This window comes from Candoia aspera, chromosome 3 (genome assembly GCF_035149785.1).
Source record: "Candoia aspera isolate rCanAsp1 chromosome 3, rCanAsp1.hap2, whole genome shotgun sequence".
NCBI lineage: Eukaryota > Metazoa > Chordata > Lepidosauria > Squamata > Boidae > Candoia > Candoia aspera.
Genome location: NC_086155.1, coordinates 115,802,754 through 115,817,382, shown reverse-complemented (window position 1 = coordinate 115,817,382; position 14,629 = coordinate 115,802,754). Strand labels below are relative to the sequence as shown.

The following is a 14,629-nucleotide window of genomic DNA, read 5'->3' as shown; positions in this document are numbered from 1 at the left end:
ACCAGCGTAAGACAAGAATATGTAAGCTTTGAATACAGGATCTATGGAGTAAGGCCCTGATTTATCTAGGAGACCTTTATCTCAAAAGATGCTATGGAAGGATCTTTTCTTTCCTTTTTTTGCAGCTGCTGTCTCTATTACATCTCAGCTTGCGTGCTCAGCTAGTGTAAATGTGATATTTTTACAGCTATGTCTCCAAGTATAAATGTAAAAGCTGTATCACAAGACTCTTCTGTTCAGTGTGAATTCGTTGAGCCAGGAATTCATACAACCTAATGCAGCAGGTGTGATTTTTAAGGATACCCTACTTTATTTTTTTCTAAATCACCAAGGCTTTGGTTAGGTGCTACCACCATTGGGGACTTTGCTTTCTTCATTATGTGGTATTTTTTCTGACCTATGTTGTGATCACCAGAATTTCCAAATATTTGTTAACTTTTTGTATAAGTGTGATACATATTTTGATAAATACGTGATATTTTGAAAAACATTTTACTATTTCATCCCCAACTCTTTGACTTTTGCTTCCTTTAGAAGTTGATGCCTCAGCAGTTAATATATATTCTTTGATTATTTGGTTACATCCATGTAGTTTGATTGGTCTGGGGCATATGAGAAAATAACAAAAACTGGGATAAATAAAGGATAAAGCTTCTCTCTGTCCACATTCTCCATGCCATGCTTGATTTCATATTCCTCAATCAATCAAGTTCCCCTTCAGTTACTTTCTTGGAAACCAAAGAATCATTTATCTCCTTTGAAAATGTTTTCAATGTTTTTCAAGTCTTTCCTCATAAAAAGATGCTCAAGCCCCCTGATTACTTTGGTTGCTCTTGTCTGCCTTTTTCCCCAGCTGTTTTATTCTTTTCCAAATGTGGCATCCAGAACTAAACATAAATTCCACAGGCAGATGTACCATAGATTTGTATACAGGGCACTACCATGTTGGCATTCCTATTTACAATCCCTTGCCTAATATCTCATAGCACAGAATTTGCCCTTTTCACAGCTGCTGCAATTTCAAAAAAAAAAATGGTGTGACATTGACTACATTCCACTCCTCCATCATTAACCTCAATTTCAGGGGCAACTTACATATTTTTGCTAGGAGGTCAGCAATTTCACATCGGAGTTTTTAAAGAATTCTGAGGGGGATGCCATCAAGATCCAATGATTGATTACTACTGCAGTCTCCCAAAATGTCTTAGAACACCTTCTCTTGTTACCTTAATTTGTTTAGTTGTTCTGATTCCCTCCCTCAGAATGTCTATAAAGGCTCAGGTACCTGTCCTTTATCTTCTGTAGTACAGGTAGTCTTAGACTTACAATGGAAATTGGGGCCAGAATTTCTGTCACTAAGCGATGCAATCGTAAGGTGCAACCACATTGTTTAGCAACAGCAATCCCTGCAGTCCTGGTTGCTGTTGTAACTGAATCCACTGTTGTTAGGCAAGGCAACTTCCTGCTGGCTTCCCACAACCAAAGTCAGTGGGGAAGCCAGCAGGAAGTTGCAAGTCCCAGGCTGGCAGGCAGGCATGTGGCTGCTGCCAGGTGCGGGAGGGACCAAGACTGACTTTCTGGGCAAGCCAGCAGGGAATGTTGCAAATGGCGATCACGTGAATGTAAGGCACTGCAACCAGTCATAAGTGCAAACCAGTTGCCAAGTGCTCAGATTGTGATCATGTGTCCATGGGGGTGCTGGGACAGCCAGAACTGAGGACTGGTCATAACCACCATTTGTTCAGTGCTGTCATAACTTCAAATGGTTGCTGAATGGTCATAGCTTGAGACCTACCTGTAAAGATAGATGCAAAAAAATCTTTCAATTTTTCTGCAACGTCCACATCCACCTTGAGGATCTTTTCAACATCAACACCCCAACTGCTTCCTTGGCTGTTCTACCCCAAGTGTTTTAAAGAAATTATATTGTTTTCCTTAGTTCTGTTTGCTGGGGGGGGGTGTTCTTTTTTTTATTCCTTATTATCATCTTACATGTTTTTTTTCCTCCCAGAGTTTGTGCTTCCTATTATTTTCCTCAATAGGACAGGCTTCTTTCCATTTCCTTAAGAAAAACAACTTCCCTTTTACAGTTTCCTGGACACTGCTAGAGAGTCATGCATGCTCTTGGATGACTCTTTCTGACACTGTAGAATACATTCCTGTTGATCCTTAGTTACTGTGGTTTTAATTAAGATTCAGGCATTAAGAAGAGCGTTGGCTCTCATTTTTCCTTGCAGTCTTTTTTCACAATTCACTCATATTTGAGAAGCTGACCCTTTTGTAATCAATTGTGACTGTTGGGCCCAGCTGGCAGTTTCCCATTTCCATGTATGCTAAATGTAACAGTATTTTGGTCACTGTTTCTATTAGTTTCACAACACTTACATCTGTGAGCCTCAGATCACAGTCATGATTTAGGATTAAATCTAGGATTACCTCTTTTCTGGTCCATCTGTTCTAAGACACATTCATTTAGGATATTAGAAATTTAGTTTCTTTGTTGTAGCCTGACCACAAATGTACTCAGTCTATGTGTGGATAACTGAAGATCCCCACTGGAGTTCAAGCCAACCCACCATGGAAGATCACTGTTTTGTGTGAGGAAAAATGAACTAAGTATAATGCCTAGAAAAAAGGTGGAAAATAAATGCAAGAAAGAAGGAAAAAGGAAAGACAAATAATTTAAGCTCTCTCTTCAGCTTATTTATGTTATTGACTCTCTTTAGCTCATCTATATTATTGGCAGAGAAAATAGAAAAGCACACTATTTTTATAGCCACACCCAAAATCCACCCCTCCATAACTACTATGGTCCGAGCTTCCTCCAACTTTCTTTACCAACCTCCTCTATAGCGCAACTCTTGCCTTTTCACTTGTCCCAATCATGAAATTGTTGATAAAAAAATCTATATGTTTTGGAACATATAGCACCCAGTGACACAAATTTTCTTGGCATTCCCAAGGCAGGAATATAGAGCTGGGACTGTGGCTGTTATAAGTTGGGGAGTTGAGCATTTCTTATAGGTAAATTCTCTTTGGGTAAGGTTCTTCCCCTCCAAAATCATGACAGACTGCTGCTATCAGCTTATCTTTGGCTGAATACCTTCTGTTCATCTGTTCAGGGTGTTTCATAACTAAGAAATCCTGAAAAATTCTTCTTAAAAACATAGAAATATAAAATGTAAATTTTGGAAAGTGATTTGACATGAAATGTCAATAAAGAAATTTTATTGCATTACAAAATGTAAGTGTGTGTGTGTGTGTGTGTGTGTGAGAGAGAGAGAGAGAGAGAGAGAAAGGGTAGCCATTCCACTGAAATTAGGAGAACATACAAGTAAGTAAAAGTTCTAGAATTTTGTTTAGAGACCAGGTCTATTACAATAATCTGGATCTCTGACAATTTATCAACTCTCCCACTATGACAAATGTCAAAACTACTCATTAACAAAACAAACGAAGCGTCTGTTTAGCCAATCAGGGGGAAACAGATCAGAATGAACTCAAAGCTAAGTATAAACAAGCAATAATTTAAAAGTAGAGGATTTTGTAATCAGCAAAAAGTAAACAAGTACTTCAAGTTACTGAACTGAAGAAAACACAATGAATTTCAATGGAAACACCAAAAATCATTTCCTCTCTGTAGGGATCTTTGTCAAAAGATAAGAATGAAGAAAGAAAGGTTGCCCTATTCTTGTCAATATTTTTAAATATATATATATTTCAAAGAAACTGTCTTTGACCAGGACTCCAGAGGTTATTTGGACCTATGTTTGCTACTCTAAAGTACTTTGCACACTGATAATGCCATATTAAAATACTGCTGAAAGTTGCAGTGGTTCAGGGTGAAGCCATGCCTTGTCTTGTACTACAATGTCCGTTACAAAGCCAAGACAGCCCTCAAAGAACTGGCTTTGTTGTTACATGTGAGACATTCTTTGAATCAGAGTAGAATGAGAGTTTAAGAGCATTAGCAAAGATTGAGGTCAGCATCCATACCAGTACTTCTAACAATATTATGATCATAAAATACCTGCATCAAAATGGACAGCAAGCATTTTCTTAAGGGATGATCTATATTTTGAACCCCACAGGAAGCTGGACTATTCATTGGCAGGAATGGCAGATATGATGTTTTATTCTTGTGGTATGACTGAATGGTTTCTGTTCATTTAGGTAAGAAAAAGTAGATGGGCACACTCAACAAAAAGATGTGTTTCAGAGGGCGTTTGGTGACTACTCTTTTTTAATTTGATTTTTAGTACAAATGCAATATTTTTATTTTGTTGATGCTGAGTTATTTATTTGTGTGTGTGTGTGTGAGAGAGAGAGGGGGGGGGATACATAGATAGGTTTTAATGTGTAAACAGTCTGAAGTCTCTGGAGCCAACTGTCAAATAATTTGTGTAAATAAATAAATAAATTCCATGCATGGAATGAGAGGCAGATTTTCCCTGCTCAGCTGTGACTCAAATTTCACTCTGTTTCCATTGCTCTACCAAATCTGATGGGGACTAAAGATATTTGGGTCACCTCTTATTATCTTTCATCTGCATTGTTCTGCACTATTTTTTAAGATTTTTTTTTATCCTACCTTTATTGTTTTTACAAATAGCTCAAGGCAGGGAACATACCAAATACTCCTTCCTCATCCTATCTTCCCCACAACAACAACCCTGTGAGGTGGGTTGGGCTGAGAGAGAGTGACCAGCCCAAGGTCACCCAGGCAGCTTTTAACCACTAGACCAAACTGGCTCTCTCCTTTTTTTACATGACACTAAGATAAAATACTAATCTTGGAAACTCCGCTTTTATATACCTAAATTTCAACTATAATACGGCAGCACATTGTTTGTGCAATATATCTCAGCTTATTAAGCCTGCTGACAGTCAGACTTCACACTAACTTCACAGTTCACTAACTTCCCTCAAGACCACTTTTTTTTTTTGCAGGCAAGGAAAAGTATATTTCCCCAATAGTGTTTAAGAATTCCCGAGTCTTATTTATTCATGCAATTAAAAAGACCTTTCTTTTGTGTTCTGCTCCTTTCCAAAGCTTTACATAGCCTATGAACAAAGGGCTGCTCAGCGGAATTGCTGTGTATTCCTTATGCCCGTATAATCTTTAGCAAAGTCCAACCAGGGACATTTCTATTGAGCTTTTAGCCCAACTAGATACAATACAGCAGTGTTTGTAAGTTCTGCAAATCTTGAAGAATCAGAAAGTCCTTGGAGGAGAGCCATCCCATCAAAGATTATTGAACAGCGGTTTGAAGAGACAGTGCGTCAGAGAAGGATCAGGGAGATCCAGCTTCAAGTTTATTCGCAGTCATGGGGGTACATCTATTTCATAGGACTGCTGCACAGATAAAATTAGAGAAGGGATATAGAGCTTCTGAAGGGAAAGCAGAATATAAACCTGAATAATAATTATTACAATTTCACAAAAAGTCTTTAGATATTTGATCCTGATGTCTAAAGGTTGGAAACATTTTCCCATGCAGCTCAATGAAGTTACAAAGAAAGAATTCTCTTTCTTTAGACAGATAATCAAGTCAAGATGGTATGATGATCTCTGACAAAAAGGCCCAAAATTATTCTGAGAAAGTCAGGCAAGAGAATGGTTCCACTTTTGACTTAATACTACAAGTCTTTGAGAAAACCATTATTCTGTGTTTAACTACTGAATTCCAGTGATGGTTTCCAGTGATGTGAAAGCAACTAAAGCAATTGCTAGAATACAGAAAAAAGTATTTCCAGTCTCGTATTTGCAAATGCTACCCAAACATTGGGACAGATGAACAAATCCTAGATTAGTAATTTCTTAACGTTGTTCTGGGCATCCTGGATTTTTTCAAATGTTTATCAGCAATGTCTTAATGGTAAATCTGTAACACAGAGGATGCTTCTCAGAAAAACAGCTTGCCTAGCACTATCAAACATTCTTACAATGTGCTGCTACAGAAAGAGTAGAGTAAGTTTTAAGAAGCACTCTCAGTTCACGTGAAATGATGGTTAGATGCCAGAGAGCCCTTCCGTTATTCTGCATAACTTCATGGGCATCCTAGAACATGTTTCACAATCCATGCAAAGTCTGAAGGTCAATAGCACAAAAGTATTTCTGGAAAGAGTTATCTGAAAATGGAACCTCATGAGCCTAAGAACCTCATGAAGTAGATTAGCTACTGATTCAGAGGAAACATTATAACTACCAGAACCTTCTGAGTTCTTGCATTATTGAGATTTTTCCATCCATGTTATGCCTATCACGAAGGCATATATTTCACAAAATCTCATTAAACAGCCCCTCACATTATATCATGATCCAGAAATAACCTGAACAATAGTCACGACAAACCAACCAAGTAATTTCTTGTTTCAAGTCTTAGCTGTTTGAACTGCTTGAATATATGATACACAGTATATCTCCTTGAGTTGCATTTCCTGCCAATACACTAGAAGATATGCCCTGCCAGTAATAAACAAAAGACATGGAACATTGTGATGTGAACTTCTGAGTAAGACAGTCATGCAAACTTGTTTTTCTTCAGGTTTGGGCAACCACACTGATATAAGGGTTTTTAAAAATAAACACTAAAGATCAACACTTCATACTGGTAACAGATAAATACATTAAAGTATACAAAATCAGAAAGAAGGCATAAGAGCATACTAGCCTTCATTTTTTTCTTAGTAAAGGTAAAGATTTCCCTTGACATTAAGTCCAGTCGTGTCCAACTCTAGGGGGCAGTGCTCATCTCCGTTTCAAAGCCAAAGAGCCGGCGTTTGTCCGTAGACGCTTCCGTGGTCATGTGGCTGGCATGACTACATGGAACGCCGTTACCTGCCCGCCGAAGCGGTACCTATTAATCTACTCACATTTGCATGTTTTCAAACTGCTAGGTTGGCAGGAGCTGGGACTAGCAACGGGAGCTCACCCCGTCACACAGATTCGAACCACCGACCTTCCGATCGGCAAGCTCAGCAGCTCAGCGGTTTATGTTTTGAGGAAACATTAATGTATCAAATTTAATAATCATACGTATTCTTTTCATTGTTGTTATAGGCCTGACACAGATGTAAAATTGCTGTATCTAGGGTTTCTAGGGCTAAGCCAACTTACTTACCAAAACAGTGGAAGCTGTTACATTTCTTTTTCTCTTTTTTCACAGACCAAACAGCCATGCTTACCATACTACTCTCAAAATACGTTGTGACAAACATAAATTTGCTAATATACTTGCATACAGCTTTGGACAAGATCAAAATTTCTGATCAGAAGCCATTGCAAATCAGCTCTGGACTTCAGAAGCTGTTTGGATTTGGCAGGCAATATGCATTCTTCAAAAGTGACCCAACAAGACAGTTCAAACCACACATATAAAAACATAATGCTATGGAAAGGCTGCATGGAGCCTGGGAAGGCCTGTAAGCAGGGATACAGAATAGAAAGACTGGAGCATCAAGCAATTTCCTTGCCATGTCAACAAAAGAGGGTGGAAACTGTAGGGATTGGTATATGATTCAACTCTTTTTCCTCTCCATCACAGAGCAATTAAATCCCATATACTCCTAAGAATAACTTATCAGAATTAGAGTCCATATGTAGCTAAAATAACATTATTTCCAGGCTCGAGGGACCTGAAGGTTTCCAAAAGCACAGAGATATATCAAGGGGAAATAAACCTAAGATAAAGAAATATCAAGCACAAACTAAAGAAAATTAACAATGCTTTGTGGTCACAGAACACTGAGCTTTCCTTTGGGCGCAAGGAAATTTAGACTGCCAGGAGAAAATGGAACATGAAATCATCAGAAAAAATATAGCTAGCTGGCTCCAACCTGCAACAATGCTTACAATTTCCACTTATTAACTTAAGAGGCAATTTATATTTAATGTATCGCTCGTTTTCCATCAATTTTTTTTTTCACAAGAGACATCTGTCTAGAACCGTAATAGTAGAGCTACCAAATCTAGGCTCCAAAAATCTAGACAACCACTATGTGAAAGCAAGAAGAGAGGTCATCCAGATATGTGGAATCCAGATCTGGTAGCCCGACATAAGAGTCACAGACAGATGAATGCTTGGTCTACAAGGAAAGCCATCATTGGCTAAGATATTCCTTCCCTTGTAATCTCTGTGGTGAAAACTTCATTAAGACTACACTAGAATTCACTTCTTACACTAAATGTATTAACCACTTACACTAGTCATATTAGCAAGGATGTTAATTTTAACTCAGGGTATGCAACATGGTGCTTGCAGACATTAATGTGCCCCCCAAAAACTTTTTCATTGCCCACTAATCGCCCTGTCTCATCTGACACTCTCACTGTATGTATGTGTCAGCCCTTCGAGGTAGACCAGACTAGCAAACCAAAGTTATGAATGCTAATACTACTTTTATTACAAGGTTACAACAACAGAATTCTGCAAATCTGAACATGCCTTCCCCCTCCCTCCCTCCATCTACAAGAGAGCTAGGGAGGGTCAGGCCTGAGACACTTTCTCAAATTACATTTCTGCCTTGGACTCAAATTTTTCTTGTCTGACCATTGTCTTGGTTGTGGCTCTTCCTCTAGTTCCTCAAGGTTACTCTTACAGCCCATTACAGTATGTGTGTGCATGTGTGTGTATATAAAATATGCACAGTACTAAATAGGGAATCTGGTGTACTGCAAAACATGAGTCTAGTATCATAGTAATTACAGAAGCCTCTCTGAACCCCACAAAGATCCTACTAGTACAGGCCCGCAACTAGGGTCTGTGTCACCCAGGGCAAACATGGCTTCCGCACCCATTTTGGCGCCCCCCCAGCATGGCACCTGGGGCACATGCCCTGCTTGCCGCCCCCCCCCCCCAGTTGTGGCCCTGTACAAGTACGTAAAGAGTGTTGGCAGATTGCTGGGAAAGCCTTTGGCCCAGGAGAGATCAGAAAAGTCACACACACCAGGCATATCTATAAAAATAATTTATTTACAGAAAGCAAAAACAAAAACAAAACATATTTAAAGGACTTAGCTCTCATTGAGAGCTACCTGGCTTGCTACATGCCGGCAGACAAGGGAAAGAGGAACTGAAACAAGTCCGGGCAGGTTCCTCCCCCCAGGTGCAATAATTAACATTCGAAAAGGGGGCAGTTGAATTCAACCTCTGCACCCGGCCAAAATGATTAGATACAATAGCACCTTAATCTGTTAGTAGGAAAACCATTAACAAAGAGTAGGGTTATGTAATTAGGGAATATGTGGGCATACAAACATAGCAGCTCTTTAAAACAGCCCTGTCTTTTCCCAGGACCATGTGACCACCCCATGATCATATATAACACAGTATTTTTACGTAATCAGCTACTGTCTCAGAATAAAAATAACAAACATAATCAGAGTTTGGGACTGTTACCATCCAGTGCTAAATTTCTGAAGTGGGATGTAAAGATTGCAGAGCCACCAAGGTTGACAGTCTACCCAATTTTTATTCCACATAAATATATCCAATAAAATGAAAGCTCAATGATATATATTTTTAATCTTGTAAATTAAAACTATCATCATTAAAAAAATAATCTGAATTTATTCAGTGACATCTTAGTACCTTATTTTCTCATACAAATTTCCTCAATAATTTGGCTATCTGAAAAAAATATCTATTTGGAATTAACATTAGAATGCCTCTTAAACCAAAAGTCAATTGAGAAGGAATACTCATTAATCTTGCCCCACCATCTTAACAGAATTTTAATATATTCATTAAAGGCAACCTTTTTTTAATACATTTAACATATTTATTTCCACATATTTAGAAATATTTTAGGAATATATAGTCTTATGTGCTCTCTATATTTTTTAGAAATTACAAAGCCCAACTTTTTACACAGATCTACTGATATATCAGAACCCAAAGGAAGTATAGGCAGTCCTCATTTAGTCACTGCCTTGTACAGTGACCATTCGTAGTTTTGACAGTGATGGAAAAGTAACTTTACAACCAATGCTCGCATTTAGGACCTTCACAGGTCTGTAAAGCGAAGGAAAGCTGAAATAAGTCGTAAGCACAGTTGTAACTTCACTTAGCAACCACTTCGCTTAATGTTCAAACTGCTGATCCCAATTCTGGTCGCTAAACGAGGACTACCTGTAAAATAGACTTATCCCAATTAATCTGTATCACAAGACTGCCTAACAGAAATTGCTCAAGAATTACAGGGTGAAGGAACCTTTTACCATCTTTGGTGGACTTGAGAGAAGGCTAAAAAGTTCTGGGATCAAATATGCATTATTATTCAAAAGATTCTTAAAGTAAATAAACAAAGAAAACCAGAACTTTTTCTTTTGGGATTGATGGAAAAGGAATTAGAGAAACAACATGGAGTGTTGTTGTTATATATGATCACGGCTGCAAGATTGTTATATGCACGATGATGGAAAGATCCACAAATACCTACGGTTGAAGATTGGATTGTTAAACTAATGGACTTGGCTCAAATGGCTAAATTAACAGCTTTAATAAGAGATCATTCTGTTTCTGCATTTATATCAACTTGGCAACCACTTTTGGACTACTTGCTTGTAATAGAAAAAAATGATGCTTTGATTTTGGGTTTTAGAGATTAAATGGTTTGCTCTAATAGAAATAATGTTAAGATAGGTTAATTAATTGTAAGAGATCAGACTTGTAAATTTATATCTGTATCGGAGAAAGTCAGAAGTCACTTTCCCTTTCTGTTTTCTTTCTACTGACACTTTTATAGTTTGTTCTTTTTTCTTTAGTTCTGTTTTCTATCTGTTCTATATTCTCTTTTGTTTGTATCTTAACTATATCTTGAAAATAATAAAGTTTTATGTATAAAAAAAGAAATTGCTCAAGAATTAAACAATGGAGAAAGGGAGCAACCCTGATTGGTATTACATTATAACTCACCTGGATCAGGGATGAATTGATTTGTTATGAACCTACTCTTGCACTAGGTTGCAAACAATAAATTAACACCCATTTGATAAAATAAGACTTAAACCCATATCTACTCATCACGAGCTTTAGAAATTTTATATGAAAACATATCAATAGCTTTTTCAGGATCTAGAGATACTAATACTGCAGAGTCTATTCTATCTTTAGCCATGACCAAAAACTCCATTAGTAAATGTAAATTACCTGATGCTTGTCTATTTTCGATTACTCCAGATTGATGAAATATGTGTGTTAAAAGTTTCTACAATCACCTGGCCAATAAAGTGGCTAAGACTTGGTGTGTATATTAATTAAAAATATTTGTCTATAACTTGTATATAAGGTAAAATATCGTTGACTACTGTTCATCCTTTCATGAGAACCTAGCTACTCAATAGAAATGAAGATTTGTTTCTTAAGGGGAGTGCCAATACTCAGTGGTAAAGTGGGTGCTTTACACACAGGAAATCTTAGATTCAATTTCTAGGTAGAAAATCAAGTAGCAAAAAATATAAAAGAGCACCGATGGAGACTACCTACCAAGCACAAGTATTCTTTATACATTTATCCATGAATACCTCAAACAATGGGGACTTACACATTCTTTTCTTGCTGCTCAGGTTTGAACCATTCATAAATATTTCATCTATTCTCATTGATAGTGTCATCATGTATTGCTCTTATCATATTCAGCAAACCTGCAACTCCGTATTTGCACAAAACATTCTATAATTCAAATTTATTTATCATACACTTTGTCTAAATCTGTAACATACAATAACTAATTCCCATATTCATATATTTCTCAGTAACCTGATGAGCAAAAATCTGTCTGCAGATACCCTGCATGGCTGCTTCACTTCCTAAATTTTGCTCCCTGACACCTCTCATACCCTTTTAATCAGAATTCTGTCAAACACTTTCCCACATACTTAGCAAACTAATCCCCTTGTAGTTTTTACATTCACTCATTACCTTTTATTTTGAATAAGCAACAATAACAACATTCTTCCAATTATCAGGCCCATATATAGCCTGCATGCACGAATTAAAGACACCCAGCTATTCCATAAGCAAATCACACCCATATTTCAACATTTTTCCAGTTGCAGACTATACCTGCAGCCTTATCTTTTTTCAACATTCTCACAGCTGTTAGGACTTTTTCTTCTTTAACAGTTGGGTTAAATTCCAGTCTTCAACATATCACTATCATTCCTGTACAAATGTCTAAAATAATGATTAATTATTCCAGCATTTTCTCCCTTCAGTTTCATCCAAGATCATTTAATCAGTTTAAAAAAAACAAAAAAAAAAAACTTCCTTTCATTCTGCTGGAGGCTCCTTGTTTGGCCATTTGTACCCACTTCCAAAACAATTCTAATTTTTATTCAAATCACTCCACATTCTCTATGCTTCTTTTAATCTTGACCATTCCTTGCTTTCTTTTACTACACTCTTTCCAATAACCTTTTTCTTTCTATAAACAATATATTGTATCTTTCTGGTTTTCTCTTTTCTGTCTCTCTCTTTACAGCAGTCACTCTTCTACATACATTTCCTCATCCACTTCAGCAGTCTACTACTAGTATAACTTCACAAACCTCTGTGGTACTTTGTAATGTGAGTCTATTCACTCTGTTCCAAGCAATTTTCACACCCTCTTTCACTACATCCACTTTCCATTCGTTCTGTTATGGACATTAATCTTGTCATACAGGACTTGTACTATTTGTTCCTATATTCACTCTGTATTCACTGTAGTTTCTTTCCCTTTCTTCCATTTCCCAAGATCGATTCTTGACTCTACCAAAAATGGCCTGCCCTGCAATCAGAACCTCTCATCACTCTTGTATCCTTTAATTCTTTCAGACTTTCATTTTAACTATCAAATCAAGAATGCTTTTAGAGCCATTCCTTTGCTATGTGTATCCATGAATAAACTTATGCTTCAAAACGTATTCAAAACACTTATTTAAAGCACTCAGTGAACAAGCACCATTCTCATTAATACTACTTGGATACTTAAATGTCCAAATGGTCCAATCACGTTCCTTAAAAGTAGGAATTCATGACAGCTGCATGTTATGCTCCAGTTGATAGTGATATGGATGAGTGAGAATGAGACAAGGGGGTACAGATATTGACTCACCACGGCTGGGTGGAAGCTTTTATATAATTTTTTTAGTACTATAGGGAAGGCGCAGGCAAGGTTACCAGCCTTAGGCATACTCGTGATGCAGGATTCCCCATTGACAGTAAGGACTCAGCACAGATTAATTTTGGCATATTTCAGCCAATATGTGACATGTGCAATTACAGCCCAGTTCTACCCCAGCATGATCTCCCTGTTCTGCACAATGCAGGATCTCTGTTCTAAAGACTACAGTGCAAGCTCTCATTCCATCGCCAGGTAGGAAGTAAATATAGTGCATTGACTGACACAGGGAAAAGGATCTTTTTATACAGCAAACTCATTGAATCAACCTTCCCCTTTAAGGAGCCAGCCAATTCATAGTAAACCACCCTATCTTTCACACAGTTTCAACTGCTACCTCCTCTGATTCATGTAAAATCCGTAAGACTGACTTTAAAAAAAACCCTAATACTCTCAGTGATAATAAAGAAAATTGTTTTACAAAAGATATCCCGTTCGCGGGATCGGAGAATGTTTAAAAGAGACTCATGAAAAAAGCAAGGCAAGGGAATCCCCTTGCTTGCTTGATCTCCAGGGGCCACTAGAAAAACAAACGTAACGCTCCCGAAGTAATGGGAGCAATCTGAGCGCCCTTTCTCGCCTTTGAAGACTCACACCTCGGAATTCAGCTGTTTCCCCCCCTCCAGTGAGGATGTTAAGCCTCGCTTCGCACAACACACTAAGTGAAAACGTGGTTGGCTCCTGGGGAGCTCTGCTTATCCTGCCAGCCAGCCAGCGTGCTCAGTTTATAGTCCAGTGTGTTGTCGGGAACGAGGCAACGAGATTGTTTCAGTACAGCATTATGGTTCGGTTGATTATGCGCGGCGGGGTTGCAAGAACGCCGCCTGTCTCTCTCTCCCTGGACGCCAAACGCGGCTCCTTCTGGCAACCCTTTTCCAAACGGTTTCTACAACAGGACCGGAGGGGGAGCGGGAGAAAAGAGCGCCCGCCTTCGGAGGGACCCCGCATTTTCCCCCTGGCTCTCCCCGCCCGTGAACGAAAGGGGCTCCTTGTTTCCCACGCCATCGCTTAGCACCGGGGCAGATCCGTCCCCTTCCGCGCCTTACCTCTCTGGGCTGCGGACAAGCCCCCGCCAGGCGGAGAAGCCCCGCAGAAGAACGGCGGCGGGATCAGAAAGAGGCAACTAAGCTGAGCAGCGATACGAAGGAGAAAGGGGGAGGCGAGCGAGGCAACCGGGCTTTGTTTCGTCTTCGGAGTCCGCCAGCTTCTCGCTCCTGTATCCCTCGGGAGCAGCAGCGCTTCGGGAGAGAGAGACGCCTCCCGGGCCGCGCCAGGCTCGGCAAAGCGCTCCCACCCCCCACGGTCTGCAGAGGGCAGTCCGGCCCGAACCAGGGCGGACAGCGGGAGCTTCGGAAAGGAAGAGGAAGTCGCGTTTGGGCCGAGGACTGGGAGCAACAGGGAGGAGGGGAGGGAGTCAGTCCGGAAAGGAGGGAGGCCGGTCAGCAGCCAGGCAGCCGGCGGG

The 14,629-nt window shown here is 39.1% G+C and overlaps 1 protein-coding gene across 2 annotated transcripts in view; it reads right to left on the bottom strand.

Moving 5' to 3' along the window:
* The window catches only part of RIN2 (Ras and Rab interactor 2), a 68,398-nt gene extending 54,002 nt beyond the window's left edge, over positions 1-14,396 (bottom strand). Inside the window, exon 1 of one of the 2 annotated variants that reach the window (XM_063298694.1) lies at positions 14,214-14,396. The gene's annotated coding sequence lies outside the window, so the exon portion shown is untranslated. The remainder of the gene's footprint in view (positions 1-14,213) is intronic. The other variant, XM_063298696.1, reaches the window with a different exon arrangement.
* Positions 14,397-14,629: the final 233 nt, after the last annotated feature.